The 21,860-nt window shown below is 50.3% G+C and overlaps 3 non-coding genes across 3 annotated transcripts; 1 reads left to right on the forward strand and 2 right to left on the reverse strand.

The window, feature by feature from the left end:
- The first annotated feature begins 10,272 nt into the window (after positions 1-10,272).
- On the forward strand, positions 10,273-10,354 carry TRNAS-GCU. Its single transcript has one exon. It is a non-coding gene; the product is annotated as a tRNA-Ser (tRNA).
- A 4,505-nt stretch (positions 10,355-14,859) lies between these two features.
- TRNAT-AGU lies at positions 14,860-14,933 on the reverse strand. Its single transcript has one exon. It is a non-coding gene; the product is annotated as a tRNA-Thr (tRNA).
- A 6,558-nt stretch (positions 14,934-21,491) lies between these two features.
- TRNAK-CUU lies at positions 21,492-21,564 on the reverse strand. The gene has a single exon. It is a non-coding gene; the product is annotated as a tRNA-Lys (tRNA).
- Positions 21,565-21,860: the final 296 nt, after the last annotated feature.

Below are 21,860 nucleotides of genomic sequence, written 5' to 3' on the forward strand. Positions count from 1 at the left end.
GGGGGCTGCACAATTTCTTTTTTCAGCGTCTCGTTAACCAGTGTGGGGGATCAAAAGCACAGTTTGTGAGTGGTCAGTGAGTTTAACTTCAGTGTTAACCACCAGTTTTGGGAGCATCTGCTCTCCTTTTCAGCCTGCCCTGACCCTGGCATTTTCAGTGAGGACTGCCCCAGGCGCACCAGTTCACACTAAACACTGAAGATCAATTAATAGAATGTTTGTTTTATATGATCAGGTTTTATGAAATCAACTGAACTCCTTTGTTTTCTTTCATCTGAGAAGGGTTTCCAGTTTCCCAACATGATGTGATCTCCCAGCTGGAACAAGGGGAAGAGCCATGGGTCCCAGACCTCCAGGGTTCAGAGGAAAGAGAGATCCTGGGAGCACCCTGCACAGGTGAGGAAACATTAAAGCAACTCAGAATCTGTAAGTGCCTGAAGGAAACATCTGGGATGCCCTACAAAGCCCTTTGGGAGCTCTCTTGTTTCATTATTGTCCCTAGCAGAGGTCGTATCCTCGGAGTAAATATAGCTCATGGCTTCCTATAGATCCTAGCAGACACCAGGCAGTAGCTTCCTCCCTTCCTCCTGCAAAGTTGGATGGGATGTGAAGGCTGAATTGATCCCCTCCTCTCTCCTGTTTGGGGGAGTTCAGTTCCTGATTTTTATTTGACCTCTCTCCAGTACTTGTATTGGTTTGGCCTTCCCCTTTCCATCCCTGTTTGAGGTTTCTGTCTCTATCACAGCAGGTGATGCAATGGTATGTGAGAAAGAGGAACAGAATTCTCAGCAGGAAAATGTTGAGCAAGGGGATAAACACAGAGAATTATCGCAAAGATCAAAAAGGAATGTATGCAGCAGTCATGAGCAGGGAAGATCCTGTGAGATTCAGCACAGACCAGAAAGAGAGCTGGGAAACCAGCCAGGGGAGAAAATGGGTACATTTTTTTCCTGTCAGCAAACTCAGAAGGGCCTTAAGGAATCCAGAACACATCAGGAAATCCTCAGGGAAAAGCGAAAAAATACATGCACTGAGTGTGGGAAAAACTTCACTCGAAGATCAACCCTTTCTCAACATGAGAGAATCCACACAGGGGACAGGCCCTATGAATGCAGTGAGTGTGGAAAATGCTTCACTCAGAGATCAGCCCTTTCTGAACATCAGAGAATCCACACAGGGGAGAGGCCCTATGAATGCAGTGAGTGTGGAAAATGCTTCACTAAAAGCTCAGATCTTTCTGAACATCAGAGAATCCACACAGGGGAGAGGCCCTATGAATGCAGTGAGTGTGGGAAAAACTTCACTCACAGATCATGCTTTATTAGGCATCAGAGAATCCACACAGGAGAGGCCCTATGAATGCAGTGAGTGTGGAAAACCTTCAATCGAAGCTCACACCTTATTAATCATCAGAGAATCCACACAAGGGAGCGGTCCTATGAATGCAGTGAGTGTCGAAAACCTTCAATCGAAGCTCACACCTTATTAAGCATCAGAGAATCCACACAGGGGAGCGGTCCTATGAATGCAGTGAGTGTGGGAAAACCTTCTCTCGCAGCTCACACCTTTCTCCCCATCAGAGAATCCACACTGGCGAGAGGCCCTATGAATGCAGTGAGTGGAAAACCTTCAATCGCAGCTCACACCTTATTAGGCATCAGAGAATCCACATGGGAGAGAGGCCCTAAGAATGCAGTGAGTGCGGAAAGCCTTCACTCAAAGATCAGGCCTTTTTCACCATAAGAAAATCCACACAGGTGAGAGAACTTATGAAAGCAGTAAGTGTGGGAATACCTTGTTTTAGCACTCAGCCCATGTTAGTCACCAGAGAATCTGCGAGTGGAATCAAGACCATAAAATCTCATGGGCTATCAATACCCTTTTTCTTTAATACTTTTCTGATTCCCACATAGAAACTTTTAAAGCTGTTTGAACAATTTGTAGCATCATTATCCTCAGCTTCTCCAGATGAGTGACCGTTTGAATTCCCCTTTCAGGCCTTTGATACTTTCATCTCCTTTCTATCAACTCCATTGTCCCATGAGTAATTCGAATGTGGCCTTCCTATCAGGAGCCAAGGAGCATCACATTTCTACCATTCCTCCTATTACAAAATTATTGTTAGAGTAACCAATGATACAGATTGCATCACTGCCAGTTGTTCTCACATTGCTCTGGGTTTTGCTGAAGAGCAGTTATATTGGGACCTTTTCAAATTATATTTAAATGAAGAGGAGCAGGGCAGGGGAAAAAAGTGTCATTTCAGCCTCTGTGACACTGGAAGGAGATGGGGTGACTCAGAGATTCCCTCCTTCCCATCACTGCAGAACTGTTACCTTTTTCTGAGCTATGCAGAGTTAATCTTCATCGATTCCGTGGTGAGCTGGAGCGGTTCCCACCGGTTCATGGGAACCGGTGGTTAAATGTTGAAGCCCTTTAGAACCGGTTGTCCTGGTTCTAAAAAGACTTTTAAATTTAACAAAACCTGTGGCAGCTCCTTGCCCTGCCCTTGCCCCAGCTCACCTACCTCTGCCTCCTCCTGATGCTCCCCCGGCTTCTCTCCCCTGCTTCCCGCGAATCAGCTGATTCACAGGAAGCAGGGCTTCCTGCAGGTGAACTGGGGTGGGGATGGGATGTAAGGAGGGCTCCAGGCTGGCCACGCGGCACAGCCCAGGCCGGGCCCTGGCCCAGGCCCTGACTCTGGCTCTGGGCCCGACTCCAGCCGCACAGCTCGGGCCAGGCCCCGACTGCGGCCACGCGGCGCAGCTCCAGCCGGGGCCCCATCCCAGGCCCTGACTCCGGCCGCGCAGCTCTGGCCTGCCCCGGCCCAAGAGGCCGGGGTTAGGGGGTTGGATAAGGCAGGGACAGGGAGCGGGGAGTTGGATGGGGCAGAGGCTCTTGGAGGGCGGTCAGGGAATGGGGAAGGGGGGGGTAGGCACCGCATAGGAGTTCTGGGGGTCTGTCGGGGTGTTGATGGATGGGGTCGGGCAGTCAGGGGATAGAGAGCAAGGCAAGTTGGGTAGGGGGCAATTAGGGTTGGGAGTCTCGGGAAGGAGTGGGCAGGGGACACGGAGCGGGAGCGGGTTATGAGTTGCAGTTTCTGAGGGGGGTATTTGGGGTCAGGACATGGGTGGGAGGTGTACTCACCGGATGGGTCCCTACCAGGTCTTCGGCAGCGGGTCCTTCACCCGCCGGAGCCGTACACCGAAGACCCGGTAGGGAACTGGTTCCTAAGATTTTGGCAGCTCATCGCTGATCACATTCTATCCATCCACTTTTCAACGTGTCATGTAATTAAGCATTCTTCATTGTCTGTGCTTGGAGGTGATGCTTTGACTTCTTTAATCCTATACCAATGTCGCTATGACTGGAGATGAAAGTATCAAAGGCCTGAAAGGGGAATTCAAATGGATCCCAAACACAGTGTGATCATTTGGAGTTTAAATCCCAGGTTCCATCTGATGATAAAGCCACTTCTGGCAAGGTGGTTGTTCTGTCCCCCATTATGGTGATGCTCGATACTAAAAATTTGGTAAATAGCATAACTGACTATTGAGACAGTGCTCAGTGAAACTGGTTTGAATGGATCAGAGGAAAAGTGATAAGGAGAAATCTCTTGTCCTGATTCTGAATAATCAGATATAAACTGCTCTGGAGTTTCACTCCACATTTTCATTGTTATGTATTCTAGCTCTCTGTGATGTGGGTTTCTATCCTTCTTGAAGGCTCTGGTCACTCAGTTGGATATTAGTACAGTTGGATAGGATGTAGCTCAGATTTATTGGAGACATTAGGAGGAAATGACCATTTGCTAAGGTCATAATTTTTCACTTCAGCTTTGATTTTCCCCACCCCTCAATGATGACATGGAGAAAGTTTAAGTGTAGTTCTGTCAACAGGAGAGAACTTTCTAATTTACTGGACATGCTAACAAAGAAACAGTGGTGATATAAAATCTCCACTGGAAATGGTGAACAACAGCAGAACCCCAACTAACTGAAGGAAGTGCATATGATCACAGTGTCGTTCAATTGTTTAAGTCAATATTGTCTCTGATGTTCTGGAGAGAGAATTCCACTGTAAGTGGTTTTGAACTAGGCAAAATGGTTTCCAAAGCATTTATAACCCAGGCCCCACAGAAGATCTCTCCTAGCTAATCCTATGTTATGGGAGATGCTGCCCTTCAAGACGCAGATGTTGAGGAAATAGAAGTGGGTTTTTTTTGTTGAATTTATCCTTTGTAGTTGATAAAAATGTGTATAAAATTGAACCAGTGTTGGAAATCTAATAGCTGCAGATAAATAGCTATTTTTTAATAGAAACTCCAGCTCTTGTAACTTGTAACAGGGATTCTGTTCCAGGCCTCTATCCAGTCCCTTGACTGGAACTGTGCCACCAAATTAAAAAAGCTGGACATGTTTTGGGAAGCCATTCCTCACTAACACTGCTGAGATTTGAAGTGGTTTTGTAAAGGATTCTACTTCAGAGAACTGTAAATTTACCCTAACCAAGGATTTGGAAAGAACTGGGGTGGAAAGAGCACACGCTCAGTTCTTGGTTTCCACCCCAGTAAAGGAAGCTATGGTGACCAGTGACCCAAGGAAAGTTGTTTGTACAACTCCACTTCCTAGTGCAGTGTCACTGATTACAGTTCCAGAGGATACCAGGTTAGTTTGAGAACAATCATCCTTCACCATTGGATCCAAAGAGAGTGCTTCAGAGGACGTTCCTTCCCCGTGGATCCCAAACTGGCTGCCTGATTGGGTAACAAGGACTTTCAGGCTGTAGAAATGATGGTAACCAATGAGGCAATGAATGTGTCAGGCTCCAGTTTCAGACTTCTGGATACACACATGTTGAGTCCTGATTCCATGGTTTTGTGTCTGATGCTATGGCTGCACAATTAAGCTGATGTTGGTAACTGCACTGCTGTAGCGCTGGTATTACAGATGCTCCAAGCCAATGGTAGAGATCTCTCCCGTCGGACTTCATTAGTCCAGGTCCCGCAAGCGGTGGCTATGTTGGCAGGAGAAGCTCTCCTGCTAATGTAGCACTATCTACACAAGGGGTTAGGGCTGTGTAACCACGTTGCTCAGTGGTGTGGATTTTACCGATAAATGTTTTTAGTGTAGACCAGACAGTTTTACCTTGTGTTTTATGCATTTACATCACTTCTCCTCCACCTCCTTCTACTTTGAAAGATTAAAAAGTGTGACGAGAGAGGTATTTTTCCTCATGATGCAAACATGCCCATATAGGAGACCCTTCCACCAAACACGCATGGCAGAAGAACCAGAAATATATGAACTCACAGAAGTGTTGGGACAAATCACAACTTGAATCAAGGTTCAGTTGTTGGCAGTGGGGATTAAAAGAAAATTATCACATGACAAGAATGTGTGATCTTTGAATATGGTGGTGTTTCCAATGAAATGAAATTATAGGTGAAGTTATTGGTTAAAGAGTAAGAGACTAATTGTGTGATTAGAATTAAATTGGGAAAACTGAAAGTTGCCATGTTTTGTTTTGTTAGTCATACAGGAAATGATGGCTAATCTTGAAAAGTTAATTTGATTTAATTTATCCCCTGTAGTGTAAGGCAGTAAGGGGTTTTGGTAGAAAACCTCACTCCAAAGGTTGGGGTGGGAGAATGTGAGAGAGAGTGAATAAGAGAATATTGGGAAGTATAGACTTAAATTTTTTGTATTTCAAATAGAACTTATTTTGCTTAGCTTAAAAATCAATTTCTATTAAAAGGAAAACTACTTGAGGTGAGAAGTTGTATAATTTTTTACCCACTTAGCCTGTAAGGGTCACTGAGTTCCCCACGTCTCTGATTTGCAAAGGAAAGGCCTGACATCTGTCACAGGATGTGCCCAGTAGGTAGGAAAGCTGCAATTGTCAACCATCAATCTCCAGGAAAAGGAGAGTTCCAACCATTGTCATTTAAGTATCTTATTGTTTCGTTCTCTATTTTTTGTGCTGGCCTTTCTGTTGTATCAGAGTGTGACTGTATAGGTCAGTATAGCTTAGTGCATGTGTGACAAAAGCGCATTGGTCTCATTTAGCAAAGGGATCACTGTTAGTCACAAGCAACACCTGCAACAAACAACAAGCAACAAACTCACCACAGCTAATACACTGATTTTTATGATTTTTATCCAGGAAGCATAGCAGTGAGATCGCTACTGAAAGCTTGTAAAGACAGCACTGGGAGCAGTGTCTGATGTTTTCCTGTCTAGCCGGCTTGCTTCCTAGAACGAACGCTCCTTGAGTGGGGTGATCCACAGGGAGTAGCTCAAACCTCCAAAGTGCCTGGCCAGGGGCAGGACATTAGCACAGCAAGGGAGAGGTGTGGCAGTGACATCACAAAGGCCTTTTGCAGGACCTCAGACTATTGCTCAAAGGTGCTGGGGAGGTGGTGACCTCACAGAGAGATCCTGACATCAGCCAGGCAGGACAGGGCGAGGGGCCAGAAACCTGGGAGCCCTGTGGCTTTGCTTCAGCAAGTCTCCTTCTCCAGGTCTCTCTTTGAGGACTGAGAGAGTATTTGGGTTCACGGACGTGAGCACCAGGAGGAACCTCTTTCGTTTTCCCCTTCCCTTTTCCTGATTTTACTAGAAAACAGCCGTCCTTGTTTAGAAGGTAAGAGCCTCCTCGAGGTTTGAAACCTGTTCAGTTTGATCCATCAGGTGACAGTTGAATTCTAGGCATGGAAAACACGAGTTTAAGGAGGCAGAATTTTATTGCGCACCTGGGATTTTGTCCCTTAGAATCACTAGGGACATTAGGGTTTGTCTTTTTTGTTTCACCTCTTCCTCCATCCATCACTCCCTCCTTTCTCTTTGTCTCTTGCTGCTTTTGTCCTTTCTCCTGTTCCCCTCCCAACAGCAGGAGTGTTGTGTGTGTGTGTGTGTGTGTTGCGGGGAGTGCTTGGTAGCTCCCACTCTGGGAGGTCCACCCAAAAAATGTGGGGCTGAAATAGTGCTCGGGCAGTGATCCCCACTGGTGACCTGGGCCATCCTTTGGGCTCTCTGGTGAGAACCCTCAGCCTCCCGGCCTCAGTCTCTACCCTGATTGGCTGAGCAGGGGGTTATTGACAGGGAGGAGACTCGAGTCCTTCTTGTTCTCTTTTAAGACCAAGGAAATAAGTCAGAACCAGTTCTATGTTTGATGAATTTTGCTGCTTCTCTGCATTGATGGTCTCTGAGCAGTTCATGATTCTCTCGCTAACATTGCAGTTCTCCTCAAATACTTGCTGAATAATTACTGTGCACTGTTGTTGGTCTGGAGCTCATCTGAGAGCACTTTATTCAGGTCATTCAGTGTCTGAAATTCAAGATCCGATGGTTAGTTTGAAAATCAGGGCTCTTGGGTCCTATTCTCAACGCTGCCACTGACTGGCCGTGTGACCTAAGACAAGTCAATTTTTCCTTTCTCAGCCTTAGCTTCTCCCTCTTTCAAGTAGGGATAATAATGATCCGCTCCTGCCTACCTAAACACACTCACTCTTCCCCAACACACTCACTGTCTCTCCCCACACACAAACAGTCTCCACACTGCAGTTGAAGGCAGCCGGCAATCTAGTAGGATGCCCATGGAACAATGGGATTGAGAAACCTGCATCACTGAAAGTACAGCCATGCAGACACCACACACCAGCCTTCCCTAGCTGGCAAAAATCAAAGCGCCACAGAAAGACCCTATGGTGTCATACCCCAGCTCCTAAGCCCTCAGCCACAACCACTTAACACAGGGGCCTTTTGCACTCTGGTTCTGTTCTCACTGAAGGGTCATTTCCAATTGCTCAGACCAGCTTCCCCAGCACACTCACTGCTGTGCAGCTCTGTACGTGTGGCCATGGCTGAACAGCAAGAATTCCTGCCCATTTCCCTACTGGCTGGAGCATGGCTAGAGTGTGTTTGTGGTTAATGACATTGCTGTAGATTGTTCATTCCTTGCCCTGGCAATTCAGACAGTCCCTTTCCCAACATATCTCCAGCACATCAATCCCTGGCTGGGTCTCCTGGACAGTGGAAAACATCCCTTGTTTGGTGCTGCCAAGGAGATCGTGCAGAGCTGAGATGTCCTCAGCTTGGATCAAAGGGGAGTTGGATGGAATTTATCACACAACCCTCCCTGCTCCGCAGAGCCCCATGGGGAGAATCTAGAGAAGGGGGAGTCATTCCTCCCCTGTGCTCCCAGAAGAGCTGCTAGGGCTCCTTCCTGCCAGCTACTCACCCCTGGATTCACCCTCAGCTCCTGGGATCTTTCTGCTCCAAAGGCTCCAGAGTCCTGGGGTGGGAGGGCGTCACTGCACAGTCTGAAACACAAGGGAGGTTTCTGGCATTGAAGGAAGGAGCAGAAAATGGAGAGGAAAGAAACAGAGAGAAAACGCCTCATCTCTCTCCTCCCCTCCCAGCAAGAAATGTTACCAAGGACCAGTGTTAGGGGAAATGGTGCCTGGGCAAAACTTGTACTTTGGCACTTCCCATCACCCCTGGATGATCCCCTCCCCTTTAGTGCTAGCTCCTGCACTCCCACCTTCACCCCTAACTCCTGCCCCTCCTGTGCCCTAACTGCTACACTGTGTCCCCTTTGCCCTTAACTCCTGCACTCCTCCTGTGCCACCAGCCACTGCCCCTCTCCTGCACCCCTTCACCCCTAAATCCTGCACCTAACCCCTGCACCCCTCCTGCACCCACGTGGGGACACTGACCTGTGTGCATGGAGCAGCTGGCATTGCTGCCTGCTCCTGCCTGGGATGTTGCTCCTCCGGGCACCCCAAGGGGCTGCAGGGGGGGCAGTGAGAAGCGACATCATCCGAACTCCCTGCATCCAGTGACTTTCCTCAGCCGGGCTGCACTAGGGGAGGGCAGAGAGCAGCAACTTCTGATGCTCCTCACAGCCCAGCCCAGGTGGGGACAGTGACCAGGACGCATGGAGCACATAGTGTTGCTCCTCGCTCCCCCCAGCCCTCTATGGGGCCACAGAGGAGCATTGGGGCAGGGGAGAGCAGTGAGCACCTTTGCACTGGCACACGGTGCCCTTTGACCCCCTGGAGCCCTGGGCGGCTGCTGGGGGCCCCACCCCTAAGGCCGGCCAGGCTCCCCAGCACGAACAGCAGAGACACAGGGAGACTGGCCCCACACTGAGCAGTGGTAGCCTGGGCGGCTCGTAATGGAGGCTCGGGGGCTCAGCCTCCCAAACCTTGCGTCGCCAAGGGGCAGTGGGGCCCATGACTAGGGGCCCTGGCCAAACTGGGCCCCTGGAAAAGTCTCCCCATGTCGGCCCCAGGGCTGGAGGCGCCCACTCCCTGCTACGGCCCGGGCTGCAGCAGGGCACAGAGCTTCTCTGGTCTTGGGGCCACAGCGGGGCAGGGGTAAAGGAGTGATAGGGTGGGGCCAGTGGGGAAGGGGTGGAACAGAGGTGACAGTGGATGGGGCCGTGGGTGGAAGCTGTGGAAGGGGCAGAGCCACAGACAGAAGTGGGGGTCATGGTTCGGTTCTGGGGCCCCAACACTTGTTCTCCCTTCCTGGGCTTTGGCATCACTAGCCCCTGCTTAGCGAGTAGGGGTCAGTGGTCCCCAAAATGTGGGGCATGACTCCTAGGGAGACACAGAGGAACATTCATGGGGCACCTCAGGGCCTGAGCCAGCCTCATGGAGGGAGGAGCAGCTCTCAGCCCCAGCTCTTTCCCACTCCCACCCTCAGTCTGGGCCCCAGGCGCCCAGCCCGGCCTCGACCCCCTGACCCCTGTCTGCACCCCTCTCCCCAGCAAGCAACAGCCCCACTCCCAGCCTCGGTTCTTGACCGCGGCTTCCGCGGGGCCACAGCCATGGCTAAGAGGGCACAGTGTGAAATGTTTGGGGACCACTAGTTTAGGGTGATGTTCTCAATCACTTCTATGCAGTCCAATAAAAGCTATTCCTCACCCACCCACCTCTCCATCAGGACGGACTAGGTATGTCCTGCTGCCCTTCACTCCTGCAGGAAGGATAATAACATTTCATTCCACTCAATCCTAAAATGATTTGTAACCCACCACCAGCCAAAACTGGTCATTTTGGGGAAGCGGCCCCATCATGCTGCATAGCTAGGCAGAGTAGGTGTCTATGCAAACACGGTGTGTTCCTGAAGTCTTTCCCCCAGCTCCTCACTAGATGTGAGGGGGGAGCTCATTCAGCCCCTGCTTCCGCTTAGTATTTAAAACTCCTTATTGTCCCTATCTCTGCTGGCCTAAGATTTCTCCTTCTGTCCCTTTGACAGATTAGATGAGGTGGCTGAGTGGTTAAAGTGATGGACTGCTAATTCATTGTGCTCTGCACACAGGGGTTCAAATCCCATCCTCATCAGCTGCATTTTGCCTTCTCCCTCCTTGACAAACAACCCACTCCCTTTGGTAAAATGACAGACCAAACCATGTTGCTTCCTGCAAACAGAAACCTTCTCAGAAACTCAGACCCCCCTGCTTTAAATGAAATATGTCTCAACTCCAGTTTTCTGAAAGAATTGTCTAGTCCTGGATTTCTTAGCTTGTATCTCAAAAGGTGACATCCTCAGACTCTCCCCCAAACACCCGGGGACTTGCCCAAATTATTAACATGCCCCCACCTCAGCAAGGCCACGACACTGACCCACAGCTAGAGTGTCTCGGGCCACGTTGTTCTGAAGGAGGCAACTCAAACATGTTCTTTCGGCTGCCCTTGGCAAGGTCTGACTGGGAAAACAACATCCCCCAAACTGAAAATTTTCTGCTGAAAACCAATACTAGTCTGGTTGGGGAATTTGGTTTGAAAGTATTATTGTTATTATTCTCTTCTGATTTCTGAGTCAGTTCAGTTCAGTCTTTGTCCTCCAGGTGTGTTTCCAGCTGCTGAGTTGTCGGGAGAGAGGCCAAGCCATGATGTCTCTTCCCCTCTTTCATAGTTGTTAGAAGCTCCTTTGCGAGTCAAGCAGTGTCCATTGTCTCTGTGGTATCTCGGAGAAGCCTGCATTGTACACGGTTCCTGGGATAGTCCTTGGGAGTGTGGATCCCTTCAATGGGCCAGCAGCGAGTCTGGCTCCTCCATTGTCGCACCTGAAAGGCTGGTGGGGGGGTATTTCCCAACCTCATAACATCTCTCAGTAATGCACACAGAGCAAAACTTCATAACTTCCCAACCAATGCGAGCACACACAATCCAACACGATATTAATGTTCAACAGATCAAAACTTTTGAAATGATACCTCACCAGGCAGACTTTGTACAAACCATGTCATCATTATATGAGAGTGGTGAATATGGGGCTTCCAGGTGCTGCTTTGAGCACAGAGTGCCACACCTGGGCTTCCATTGCAATGGAGACGTACCCTTAGAGTCCATCTCTCCTGGGATAAAAATGGCAGCAGGGCTGGCCTGGGTCATCTGACTTGGGCTCATGGAGCTAAAGCTGAGGGGCTAAAAACTGTGGTGCAGATATTTGTGTTCACACTGAAGCCTGGGTTCAGAAACCCTCACCCCTCGTGGGGCCTCAGAGGTTGGGCTCAAGCCCATATGTCTGCACTGTAATTTTATAGTCTTGCAGCCTGAGCCCCATAACCCTGAGTCAGCTGAGCCGGGCTTTGAGACGGTGCCCTGGGTGTGTTAATCACAGTGTAGACATAACGTTAGTCTATGTCTACAATGCAATGAAACACTCATGGCTGGCCTATGTCACATTAATCAGGGCCATGTGGCTTGGTCTGGAGTAAAGTTGCAGTGTCCGTGTCTGGGCTCAGGCTCAGTCCCCTGCTCTAGGAGCCCACAAGGTTGGGAGGGAGTTTAGCGAGTGGAAATGGTAAAACCGCAGGGAAGTATTACCCTGGACTCAATGGCATTTCTCCATTGGTCTGTCTGCTCTGGGGCAGGAACAATAACACGTCCTGCTGCATTCGTTATTTCATAGGGTGGTTTAGGATTTTCATTCTCAGACACTGGGCACAAAGCAGGACTCAACCTCGGCATAAACTAAATGAGCTGCCCACAGATTCTGGCATCTGCAATGAGCCATTTGGTGTGAGAGCTCAGACCTGCCCCTGTCCCAGAGGGAGGGGGTCATTTGTGAGGGGACTGGACCACTGACCTATCAGCTCCTAATATCCAAACTTTCAGTAGATCTATTATCAGTGCTTGTGAGTGTAATTTAAACCATAAGAAAAACCACACTAGGCTAGACCAAAGGTCCATCTCACTCTGAATCTTGTTTTCTGACAGTAGCCAACGCCAGGTGCCCCAAAAGCATCTCAACAAGGCACCACTGGGAGTTGAACCCAGGATCTCCTGGTTTATTAAACAAGGGCTCTAGCCAGCTAAGAAAGCAAAGTGAATCTTGCCTTAATGGGCCGCTGACAAAAGCATCCCAGACAGAAAAGCAATAGGCTAAAAAGAAACCAAGCAGCTGTTGAAGTAGTTGAGCGGGGTGAGACTAACGGTCTGTGGTTCAATCCCAAGCTGGGGGCGGGCTCTTCTTTCCCCTTTGTGCAGGGCTGGGCTGTTTTCTGAAAGTGCAGCAGTTCCTTTAACTGCCACAAATCCTCATTTCAGGCTTTGCAGCAGGAAAGACAGCATGGGCTTCTGCACTGAGCTGGCCCACCTGACCTTCCATTCTTCTCTTGCTCTTTGTCAGCAAGGGAAGAAAGAAGCTCTCCTCAAGCAAGGTTCAGAAGGGGGACGTCAGGATGACTTCCTGAGCACCGGCTCCAGTCCTCTGCTCTACCAGCTGACCTCGCGACGGGCTGCCCCCACTCTCTCTGTTTCATTGGTGTGTGCCAGGGCAAGCACCAGCTAAATAGATAGGGTTTCTGTGGTGTCGTGGTTATCACATTTGCCTCACGCACAAGGTCCCTGGTGCAGAAATATGCTGGCTTCCTTTCTCAGATCCCCTTGCTGTTCAGGAAGGCACTTCTCCTTCTCCTATTGGCCTGTCCCTGGAATAACTCCAACCCCTGCACTACAGAGGGTGCTGACGTCAGTGGAGAAATCACCTTGGCATCAGTCTGGAGAACCTAGAGGAGTGCGGCGTGTCACCTTTTGGAGGCTTGTGGCTTGGCCTCCTCTGCCCATGGAGGTTGGCCTATAGATTGATGGCTTTAGAGGTGGGGGCTGGGCTGACTGTGAGCAACTGGGATCCAGGAAGCCCCCACCTGCCCTTCTGAGGGCTGAACCCATGGAGATGCAGTTGGCTTCTGGGAGATAGACCCCGGTGCCTGCCTGTTGGCATCCCAGGGATGGCTACTTGCAGGCCAGGAGAAGTGGGGTCCTGGGTGGAAGGAAAAGAAGCAATGGTGAGGCGGAGTGGGCTCCTTTCTGGCCGAGATGGTGGGCTGTGGGGGGTCTGGAGTTGCCTGCAAGCCATAAGTGGACTTGGTGCAGTGAAAACCGCTGCTCCATTCTGGCCGACCTGGGGGCACCACTGACAACTTGGGAGTGGGGGTGGGGGGCTGGCTGTGAGCAAATGGGATCCAGGATGCCCCAGCCTGCCCCTCCAGGAGCCATCTTCTTCTTCTCTCCTGCCATGGGGAGCCCAGCCTTAAGCCTGCCTAGCATGTGCTGCAGCTCAAGAATTAAGCCTTCCTGTGGCCTGTGCTGGAGCTGACCCTGGACCCCTGTGGGTACTGCTGGGGAAATCACAACTGCAAATAATTCTGTACAAGATCAACCCCTTGGGTCGAATGGGGAAAGCTGGAGGCCTGGTGATTTAGTCCGCGGGGCCAGCAGGTCAAGCCGTTTTCCCGCATGTGGGGGAGGCAGCCGCTGTGGTTTGCCCTTCCTGCGGTATGATCCAGGGGTGCCAGGCTGCAGAGCTGGGGGAAATTGGCGGGAGGCTCTTTATCTATCGTTAGTTTTGTGAGTGGCTGGGAGAAGCATTCATGTAACTCAGTTGGATGTGTCCCTACCTATGGATGTCTGTGTAAGTGCAATATGTGCCAGAGATTCACAGCCTGTCACAGCATCACCGTGTGAGAGGGAATCCAGGCAGTGGGACACAGGGCTCAGGGGTCCCACTGTTCAGGTTGCGACCCGTAGATCCCATCACAGACTTTCAACAGCCACAGCGGATGTTCACTGAGACAGAGAGCGAGATGCCAAATAGTGATCTCCAGGGCCTGCAGACATCGAACGATGACCAATTCTGCACACAGAGAGGACCCTGCTAGTGGAAAATGCCTTTGGAAAAAGCCCCTTCTGTCACCAGCTGTGATCGTACAGTGCTCAGTGCTCTGCGTAGTGGCCCCAAGAGCCATGGATGCAAGTTGAGTTACAATGACCTTTTCCTTCTCTCCATGCTTCTTAGGTGCCTCCTTCAGACACTTGTCAGAAAAAACGACCAGTTTCTTTTGGAAGCATTTGCACTGCAAGGCAGAGGCATCTTCTCTGCTTCCTCGAAAGATTGACCAAAAGGTGGGAGGAGCAGACACATTTGGCAAGGCACCACTGGGTGCTGCATCCCTAACCTCCACTTTACCTGTCAGGTGCCTTGGCCAGCTTAGCCACGATGCTGCTCTCTGGGACTTTTCTCCCGGCTGCTCCATTTCTCATCCCTGACAATCAAAAGGATGGTGACATGGCCTCTGTGTGTGGACATCCCCAGCGAATCACAAGGACGTGTGGCGCAGGCTCTTGTGTTGCAGCAATTGCAGTTGAAGCAACCGCCATGCCAATGCCAGTCACAGCAGCCTTTTCATCAGCTCCAGGCTTGTGATTTGATTCTTTCCAATGCCTCTCTCCAAAGAAGCCTTTTCCTTAGCAAGCAATTACTTGGATACCAAGGGAGGTCTCTTCTGTTTCCTAAGACGACACAGGAAAATGTGAGCAGAGGAGACAAAAGCCATGCAACAAGGCACCACTGGGAGTTGAACCCAGGATCTCCTGTTTACTAGACAGGTGCTTTAGCCAGCTAAGCCATGATGCCTGCCTCAAGAAGGTATTTACAACTGTTCCATTTGATGGTCAGGACAACACCTGCATTCCAAAGTACAGACGTTCCCCATTTCCCTCAAGACTTGCAGACCTTGAGGTGCCTGGCTCTCCGTGCACAGAAAGCCACAGCTGAGTTGACAGAGGGCTTCTAACATGTGCTTCTTCCACCAGCCACTGTGATCATATCGTGGTTAGTGATCTGTGTTTCAGTCGCAGCAACCTCGGCTCAGTTCTGAGTCATGGTAACCTTTCCTTCAGCTCTAGACTTCTCATTTGCCGCTTTCCAAGTGTGGTGGGGTGGCTGCCCCAAACAAGCAGGAGAAAGATTAAGGCAGCCTTGCAGAGGCTGCACAGAACTCAGCCAGTCAGGAAAGGGCTTATTGGGAGAGCCAATCAGGAGAAGGCTTGCTGGAGCAGCCCATATTTAAAGGGCTGCTCAGCACAGCAAGAGTCAGTCCGTCCTTGGAGTTTGAGGAGGGAGGATTGGCTGCCCTGAAGGGAGGGCACCATGATCAGAGTAGTGCTGGGTGGGTAAGGGGAGCGTGAGTGACCTCCTGGCCGACTGCTGCCAGACTGAGGCCCTGATACAAAGGCGGAGGAAGGTGCTAGGTCTGTGGGGAAGTGGTCCAGGGAAACAGATGGCGGGGGTTGGAGGTGCACCCCTTTTACCTCAGTCGCCGCTGACACAGGTGGCTACACCCTGGACTGCAGCTGGACACTGAGGCAAGTGTCTGGGCAGAGGACAGCTGCCCCCTGGAAGGGGGGAGACAACTGAGTGGGGCACAGCCAGAGGGCTGTGTCCATAAGAGGACATTGAAGTCTTGAGAGCGACATGGGTCCTAATGATAGAACAGATGGCAGCCAGATGCCACTGGATGAAGGCGCACCGGGGGAACAGAGCTAATTGCCAGGATGGCCAACAGGAGGCACTGCAGTGGTGAGACATGCCCCATGGCACCAAGACTTAGCTGCAAGGAAGACTCTCTCTATTTTGAACCACCACTTAGAAGGATTCTGCTGACAGGTCTTTTCTTTTTATGAAAAGAGATACAAAAAAGGAGCCAAAAGAGACATTAGGTTCAGCAAGGAAGAACTGTCAGGCCAAGCCAGGATTTCCTGGTTACTAGGAAGGCTCTTCAGCCAGCTCTTCCCAAAGACCACTATCCAGAGGCCTTTTAACAGTCACTGCAGATGTTCACCACAAAAGAGACAAAGAGATGCCAAAATAGAGCTCTCCACTGCCTGCAGCCATCAAGCAACCAGGAGTTCTGTGCACAGAGAGGCCCCTGGTGGTGGAAAAAGGCTTTGGTAGAGACTCTTCTGACACCAGCCGTGGTCATATAGCGTTTAGCGCTCTGTGTTGTGGCTTCAGCATCCACAGATGCAAGTTCAGTTGGGGATGTTTTCTTGTCTCCACATTCGTCTAATGGCTCCTTTCAACATTTGTCACCAAAAAGACCTGTTTCTTTTGCAAGCAATGTACAGCTAGGCAAAGGCAGTCTTCTCCATTTCCTCAAAAGATCACCAAGCTGCGGGGAAAGGAGACGCATTCAGCCAGGCACCACTGGGTGCTGGATGCTGAATCTCCTCTTTATTCAGCAGATGTCTGTGAAGGACATAAATCTACACCCTGTAGAGGTCAAGAATAGGAGTTTATTACACACAGCGCTGGCGGAGTGTCACCTGGCTTATTAAGCTCAGAGACACTGCCAATCAATTGATTACAATAGAATATATAGGTTTTCCATGGGCGGGGGAAAGTGACGGGGAAGGCAGTTCCACACCCCGGGATAGATTTTGCACCAAGACAAGATAAGACAGTAGCCAATGGTGAACAGGTTACATAATGTCTCCACCCATGGTCTCAAGTTAGCAAGTTAACATTTAATGAATACTTTGATAAAATGTTAGTAGTATAAAATATATATGTTGAATTCTGATTTGAGGTTCACAGGAATGGAGCAACTCTTTTGATTGTCCACCAGGTACATTCCTAGGGGTTAAAGCAAAGAAACAGTGAAAGTATATGGCAATAAAGATTGTTTTCTGTGTGTCTAAAGGCAAGGCATTGGTCCCTGGGAGGGGAGGTGGAAGGATGCCATATCTTATACTGACATGTGCCAACTTCTCATAAACTCAAGGTTGGATCTGTGGGAAGAACGTCTCCCTACAGAAGAGACTAACACAATAAGAACAGGGATTCTTTATTCAATCTGCAACTCTGAATAAGACACAATTCTTTAGTTCTTAGCTCCAACACCTGGCAATTTGCTGACCAGGCCTATCTTAGCAAGCAAGTCTTTCTGTTTACCCAGCTTTCTCTTAGCTGATCACTATTTGCTAGGCCTCTGGTCCCTTGACCATATTCTGGACTTTGGGTCTGGAAAAGAGCTGGCACAATCCATACACCAGGTTGTTATGTAAAATGCACATGGATTTTAACCCTTCACACCCAGTAATGGCAAAGCTCTTGGTTCAGATTTGTAGCAGTGAGGGGATAAACTGCAGGTTCAAATCAAGTCTCTGGAGTCCATCCACAGCTGGGATGGGTCATTCAGTCCTTATCGAGAGCTTCACTTTGTAGCAAAGTCCCTCCAGGGGTATTAAGCAGGATTGAAAACAAGATGGAGACGAGGCATCAGCCTTTTATAGTCTCTTGCCATGTGGTCTTTGCTTTCTTTGTCCCAAGGACACTCAATCCAGCACGTGGTATAGAAAAACCTTAGAGTTCTGTCCACAGGCAGGTCCCTGCAGACCTTGCTGAGTCACAAGGCGTATCTGCCTTCTCTCAATTGGTCGATTGTAGAGATGATGGTCCTGAATGGGCCATCAAGCAGGCTAGGCAGAACTGACACCAACTTGTCTGGCTGGGGTGTTCCCCGGAAGCAAAGCACAAGTTTGAAATACGGGCAGCATAGAGCCAATATTCATAACGTCAACTACAAAAATGATACACATCTAGAGATAGCATCATTATAATCAGCCAATCAGAACCTCTCCATACACCCCTTAGACCAGGGGTCCCCAACCTTTTTAGGTCCAGGGACCGGTTTCGTTTGCCGGACCCTCCGCAGGCGTGCCTGCAGGAGATCCAGCTGAGCCGTGGGTATGAGCGCTCCCTCCGCAGTCGTGCCTGCGGGAGGTCCGCTGCTCCCGGGGCTCAGCTGGAGCTTCCGCAGGCACGCCTGCGGAGGTCCACCGGCTCCAGTGGAGCTTCCGCAGGCGTGCCTGCAGGAGATCCAGCTGAGCCCCGGGAGCAGCGGACCTCCCGCAGGCACGACTGCGGAGGGAGCGCTCGTCCCGCGGCTCAGCTGGACCTCCCGCAGGCATGCCTGCGGAAGCTCCACTGGGTCGGATCGCGGCCCGGTTTCTAAGAGGCCGCAGACCGGGGGTTGGGGACCCCTGCCTTAGACAACAACCTTTCTACCATATTGGCTGCAAATATAGAACAGTGGTCGCAACAGTGATCTATAGAGTTACAGATTATGTTAATAACATCACAGGAGATGACACAGCATCAGTGAGACTGATATTGGAATACTGCCTCCAGTTTTGGTGTCCTCATTTGAAAAAGATGTTGTGAAATTGGAGCTGGGGCAGCAAAGAGCCACCAAATGTTCTGAGGGCTGGAGAAAAATGCCTTCTAGTGAGCTATTGAAAGACCTCAACCTGTTTAGCTTATCAAAAGAAGATTGAAAGGTGACTTCACTGAAGTGTTGAAGGGCCTTAATGGAGCGAAAAGATTGGCTATGAAAGGGCTCTTTAATCGAGCAGAGAAAGGCATAACAAGACCCAATCGCTGGAAGGTGAAAAGAGACAAATTCATATTACAACTAAGGCACAAAAATTCAACAGCGCGGATAATTCACCGCAGGATCAAGCTACCAAGGAAAGTGGTGGATTCTCCGTCTCTTGATGTCATTTAATAAAGACTAGATGCCTTTCTGGAATGTGTTTGCCCTAAAAGTAGCTCTTGTGTCATACAGGAGGCCTGTGATATGCAGGGGGTCAGATTAGATGCTCTAATGGTCTCTTCTGGCCATCAAGTCGACTAATTTCTGAAAAACTGAGTGTAGCACTGGGAGCAGCATCTGATGTTTTCCTGTGTAGCCAGCTTGCTCCTTGAACGAACCCTCCTTGAGTGGGGTGATCCACAGGGAGTAGCTCAAACCTCCAAAGTGCCTGGCCAGGGGCAGGACATTAGCACAGCAAGGGAGGGGTGTGGCAGTGACATCACAAAGGCCTTTTGCAGGACCTCAGACTATTGGTCAAAGGTGGTGGGGAGTTGGTGACCTCACAGAGAGATGCTGACATCAGCCAGGCAGGACGGGGCGAGGGGCCAGGGAAACCTCAGAGACCCCTGTGGCTTTGCTTCAGCAAGTCTCCTTCTCCAGGTCTCTCTTTGAGGACTGAGAGAGTATTCGGGTTCACGGACGTGAGCGCCAGGAGGAACCTCTTTTGAGTTTTCTCCTTCCCTTTTCCTGATTTTACTAGAAAATAGCCGACCCTGTTTAGAAGGTAAGAGCCTCCTTGAGGGAAGGGGTGTCATGGTGGTGTCACAGTTTGGATGCCGGTGCCCCCCCACACACACACACACAATGTAAGGAAGTTCCCGCCACCCTGCTCTATGTTCGCAGGGCGGGAGAGAGCAGCATCCACGGCAGTGATTTGCTCCTGGCTGCCGGAGCAGAGCAGCAGGCTCAGCTGTCAGAACTTCCCAGAGTGATGAAAGGGGAGGGGCCCATGGCTCTGCAGCAGGAATGCAGGGCAGGCGAGTTCACAGAGGGCATTGTGGGATACTGGAGGAGGCCAGTTATGGTGATATAATGAACAGCAGCATCTACACTGACACTCTCACTTTAAGTTTGCTGCAAAAAGCTCTAGACCGCTCATCAAAGTTGTTTTAGTTTGTCAGCAAAACAGGGCAGTTTTGTCGCCAGACGTGGCATTGCAGTGTGTACACCAGCCACAAGCTGCCGACCGAGGGAACGTTGTGTGTTTTTCACACACCTGAGCAATATAATTCTGCTGAAACAACTTTGTAGTGCAGACCTGGCCAAAGATTGACTCACACACAGCTTGCAAGGAAAACCTCACCTGCTCCTCTGCTTTGCAGAATCCAAACACAAGTAAAGCTTGTCAGGCCCCTGTAAAGATGGCAGGAGTCAGGTGTGGGCAGGGCCGGCTCTGGCTTTTTGCCGCCCCAAGCAAAAATGGGGTGGGGCCACCGGAGCAACAAAACAGGGGAAAAACGGCACGGGTGGAGCGGCAAAGTGGGGGTGGGGATACAGCGCGGCTGGAGCGGCAAAGCGGGGTCACGGTGCGGCTGGAGTGGCAAAGTTGGGGGACAACACAAAAACGGCGGGGATGGAGCAGCAAAGCAGGGGCATGGAGGGAAAAACAACAGCGCGGCCGGCAAAGCAGGGGCAAAACAAAACAAAAAACCCCACAGGGCGGCCGGAGCCAGTGGACTCCCTGTGCTGCAGAGTGCGTGCCCGGTCTGGGGGGGGGGGAAGGGGAGGGAGTGGGGGGAGAGAGAAGGGGCGGCCAGTGCTTCAGTGGGACACTCACCACGCGGCCCCGACCACCGCGCCGCCTGGCACCCTCACTCCTCTAGACTAACCAGTCCTAATATACTGTAACATGGTTATATTCCACCACCTTCACTGGTTACACCCAACAAAATTAATTATACAGCAGACAGAAACAATCACAGAACCAGACAGAGACCATGCAAATAAACATACAAAACAATACAGAAGGGAGGATTTCACAACTACATCTATACAGACATAAGGGTTTTCCAGCTGTGTCTATTGATAAGTGAGTTCTTGCCAGACAGGATGCTACCAAACTCAGTTTCCCTTTCTCTGGAGGTGACAGGAATATCAGGACAGGATTGTATTCCTAACAGCCCAATCGCACCTTATTTCAATGTGACTAGTTGGGAATGTGAGGATGTGACCATACACTTCCCAGCTTATGGCTGCCTTTGCTGCTTAGCCGAAGAACCAGGCCTCAGACTGTCACAGTAAGAGAAGGCCATTACACAGACAGTGATTTTTTATTCTCTCTTTTATATCTTTATAACTAGCTAAGTGATAAAAATACACCTAAATTCTTAAAGTACAGGCCTTTGCAGACAGGCCTGAATCTCTGTATCCTAACAGTCCTTGAGGTCAGGCAGCCTCTGGGTAAGGGGGTGGGGACTCAGATCCTTCCCCTGGCCAATTCCACCAGGGTCATGTATAAACCAGGCAAGTTCCCCACAATAGCCAGACCAGATGCCCCCTTTACACTTGCCCTCTGTTGTCATTGCGCTTCTTTCTCTCCCTTCCCCCCATCTCTGCTGCTCCCCCTCTGGGCTTTCCCCACAGCACTTCCTGGCAGCCAGAGACTGCACTTTCTACACCTGCTCCTGTGGATGTGGCCTCTCTCCTGCTTGCTAAGGAAAGGAACCTTTCCAGGAAATGGCCACAGCTTCTGGGAATCCCTGTGTGGCTGTGAACAGAATTTGGCTCCTGGCACACCAGGCAACTTAAAAGCTGAGCACCCAGACAGGGGCTTGAACCCTGGACCCTCAGATTAAGAGCCTGATGCTCTACCAACTGAGCTACCTGGGCTTGTTGAGAAACATTTTCACCGTTCACCACAAGAGTGAGCAGGCAGGCAAAAGAGAGGCAAAAAAAGTCCCCAGAACCCTAGGCTCCCTCATTGCACTGCCTGGCCTGTCAGTCTGGCTAACTTGGAGCTTTGGCCTCTCCCCATTGCCCCTGGGGACTGTCAGTCTCAGGGGCCTGATTTCCCATTGGCCCTTCCCCCTTCTATTGGAACTAGGAACTAGCCAACCAAACCCCCCACTAAGTTTTAGTAAGGGGCCAACAGTCCCTTACATGAGCCAGTCCTGTGAGGGTCACTG

The sequence above is a fragment of the Mauremys reevesii genome, linkage group 12 (assembly GCF_016161935.1).
Source record: "Mauremys reevesii isolate NIE-2019 linkage group 12, ASM1616193v1, whole genome shotgun sequence".
Lineage (NCBI taxonomy): Eukaryota > Metazoa > Chordata > Testudines > Geoemydidae > Mauremys > Mauremys reevesii.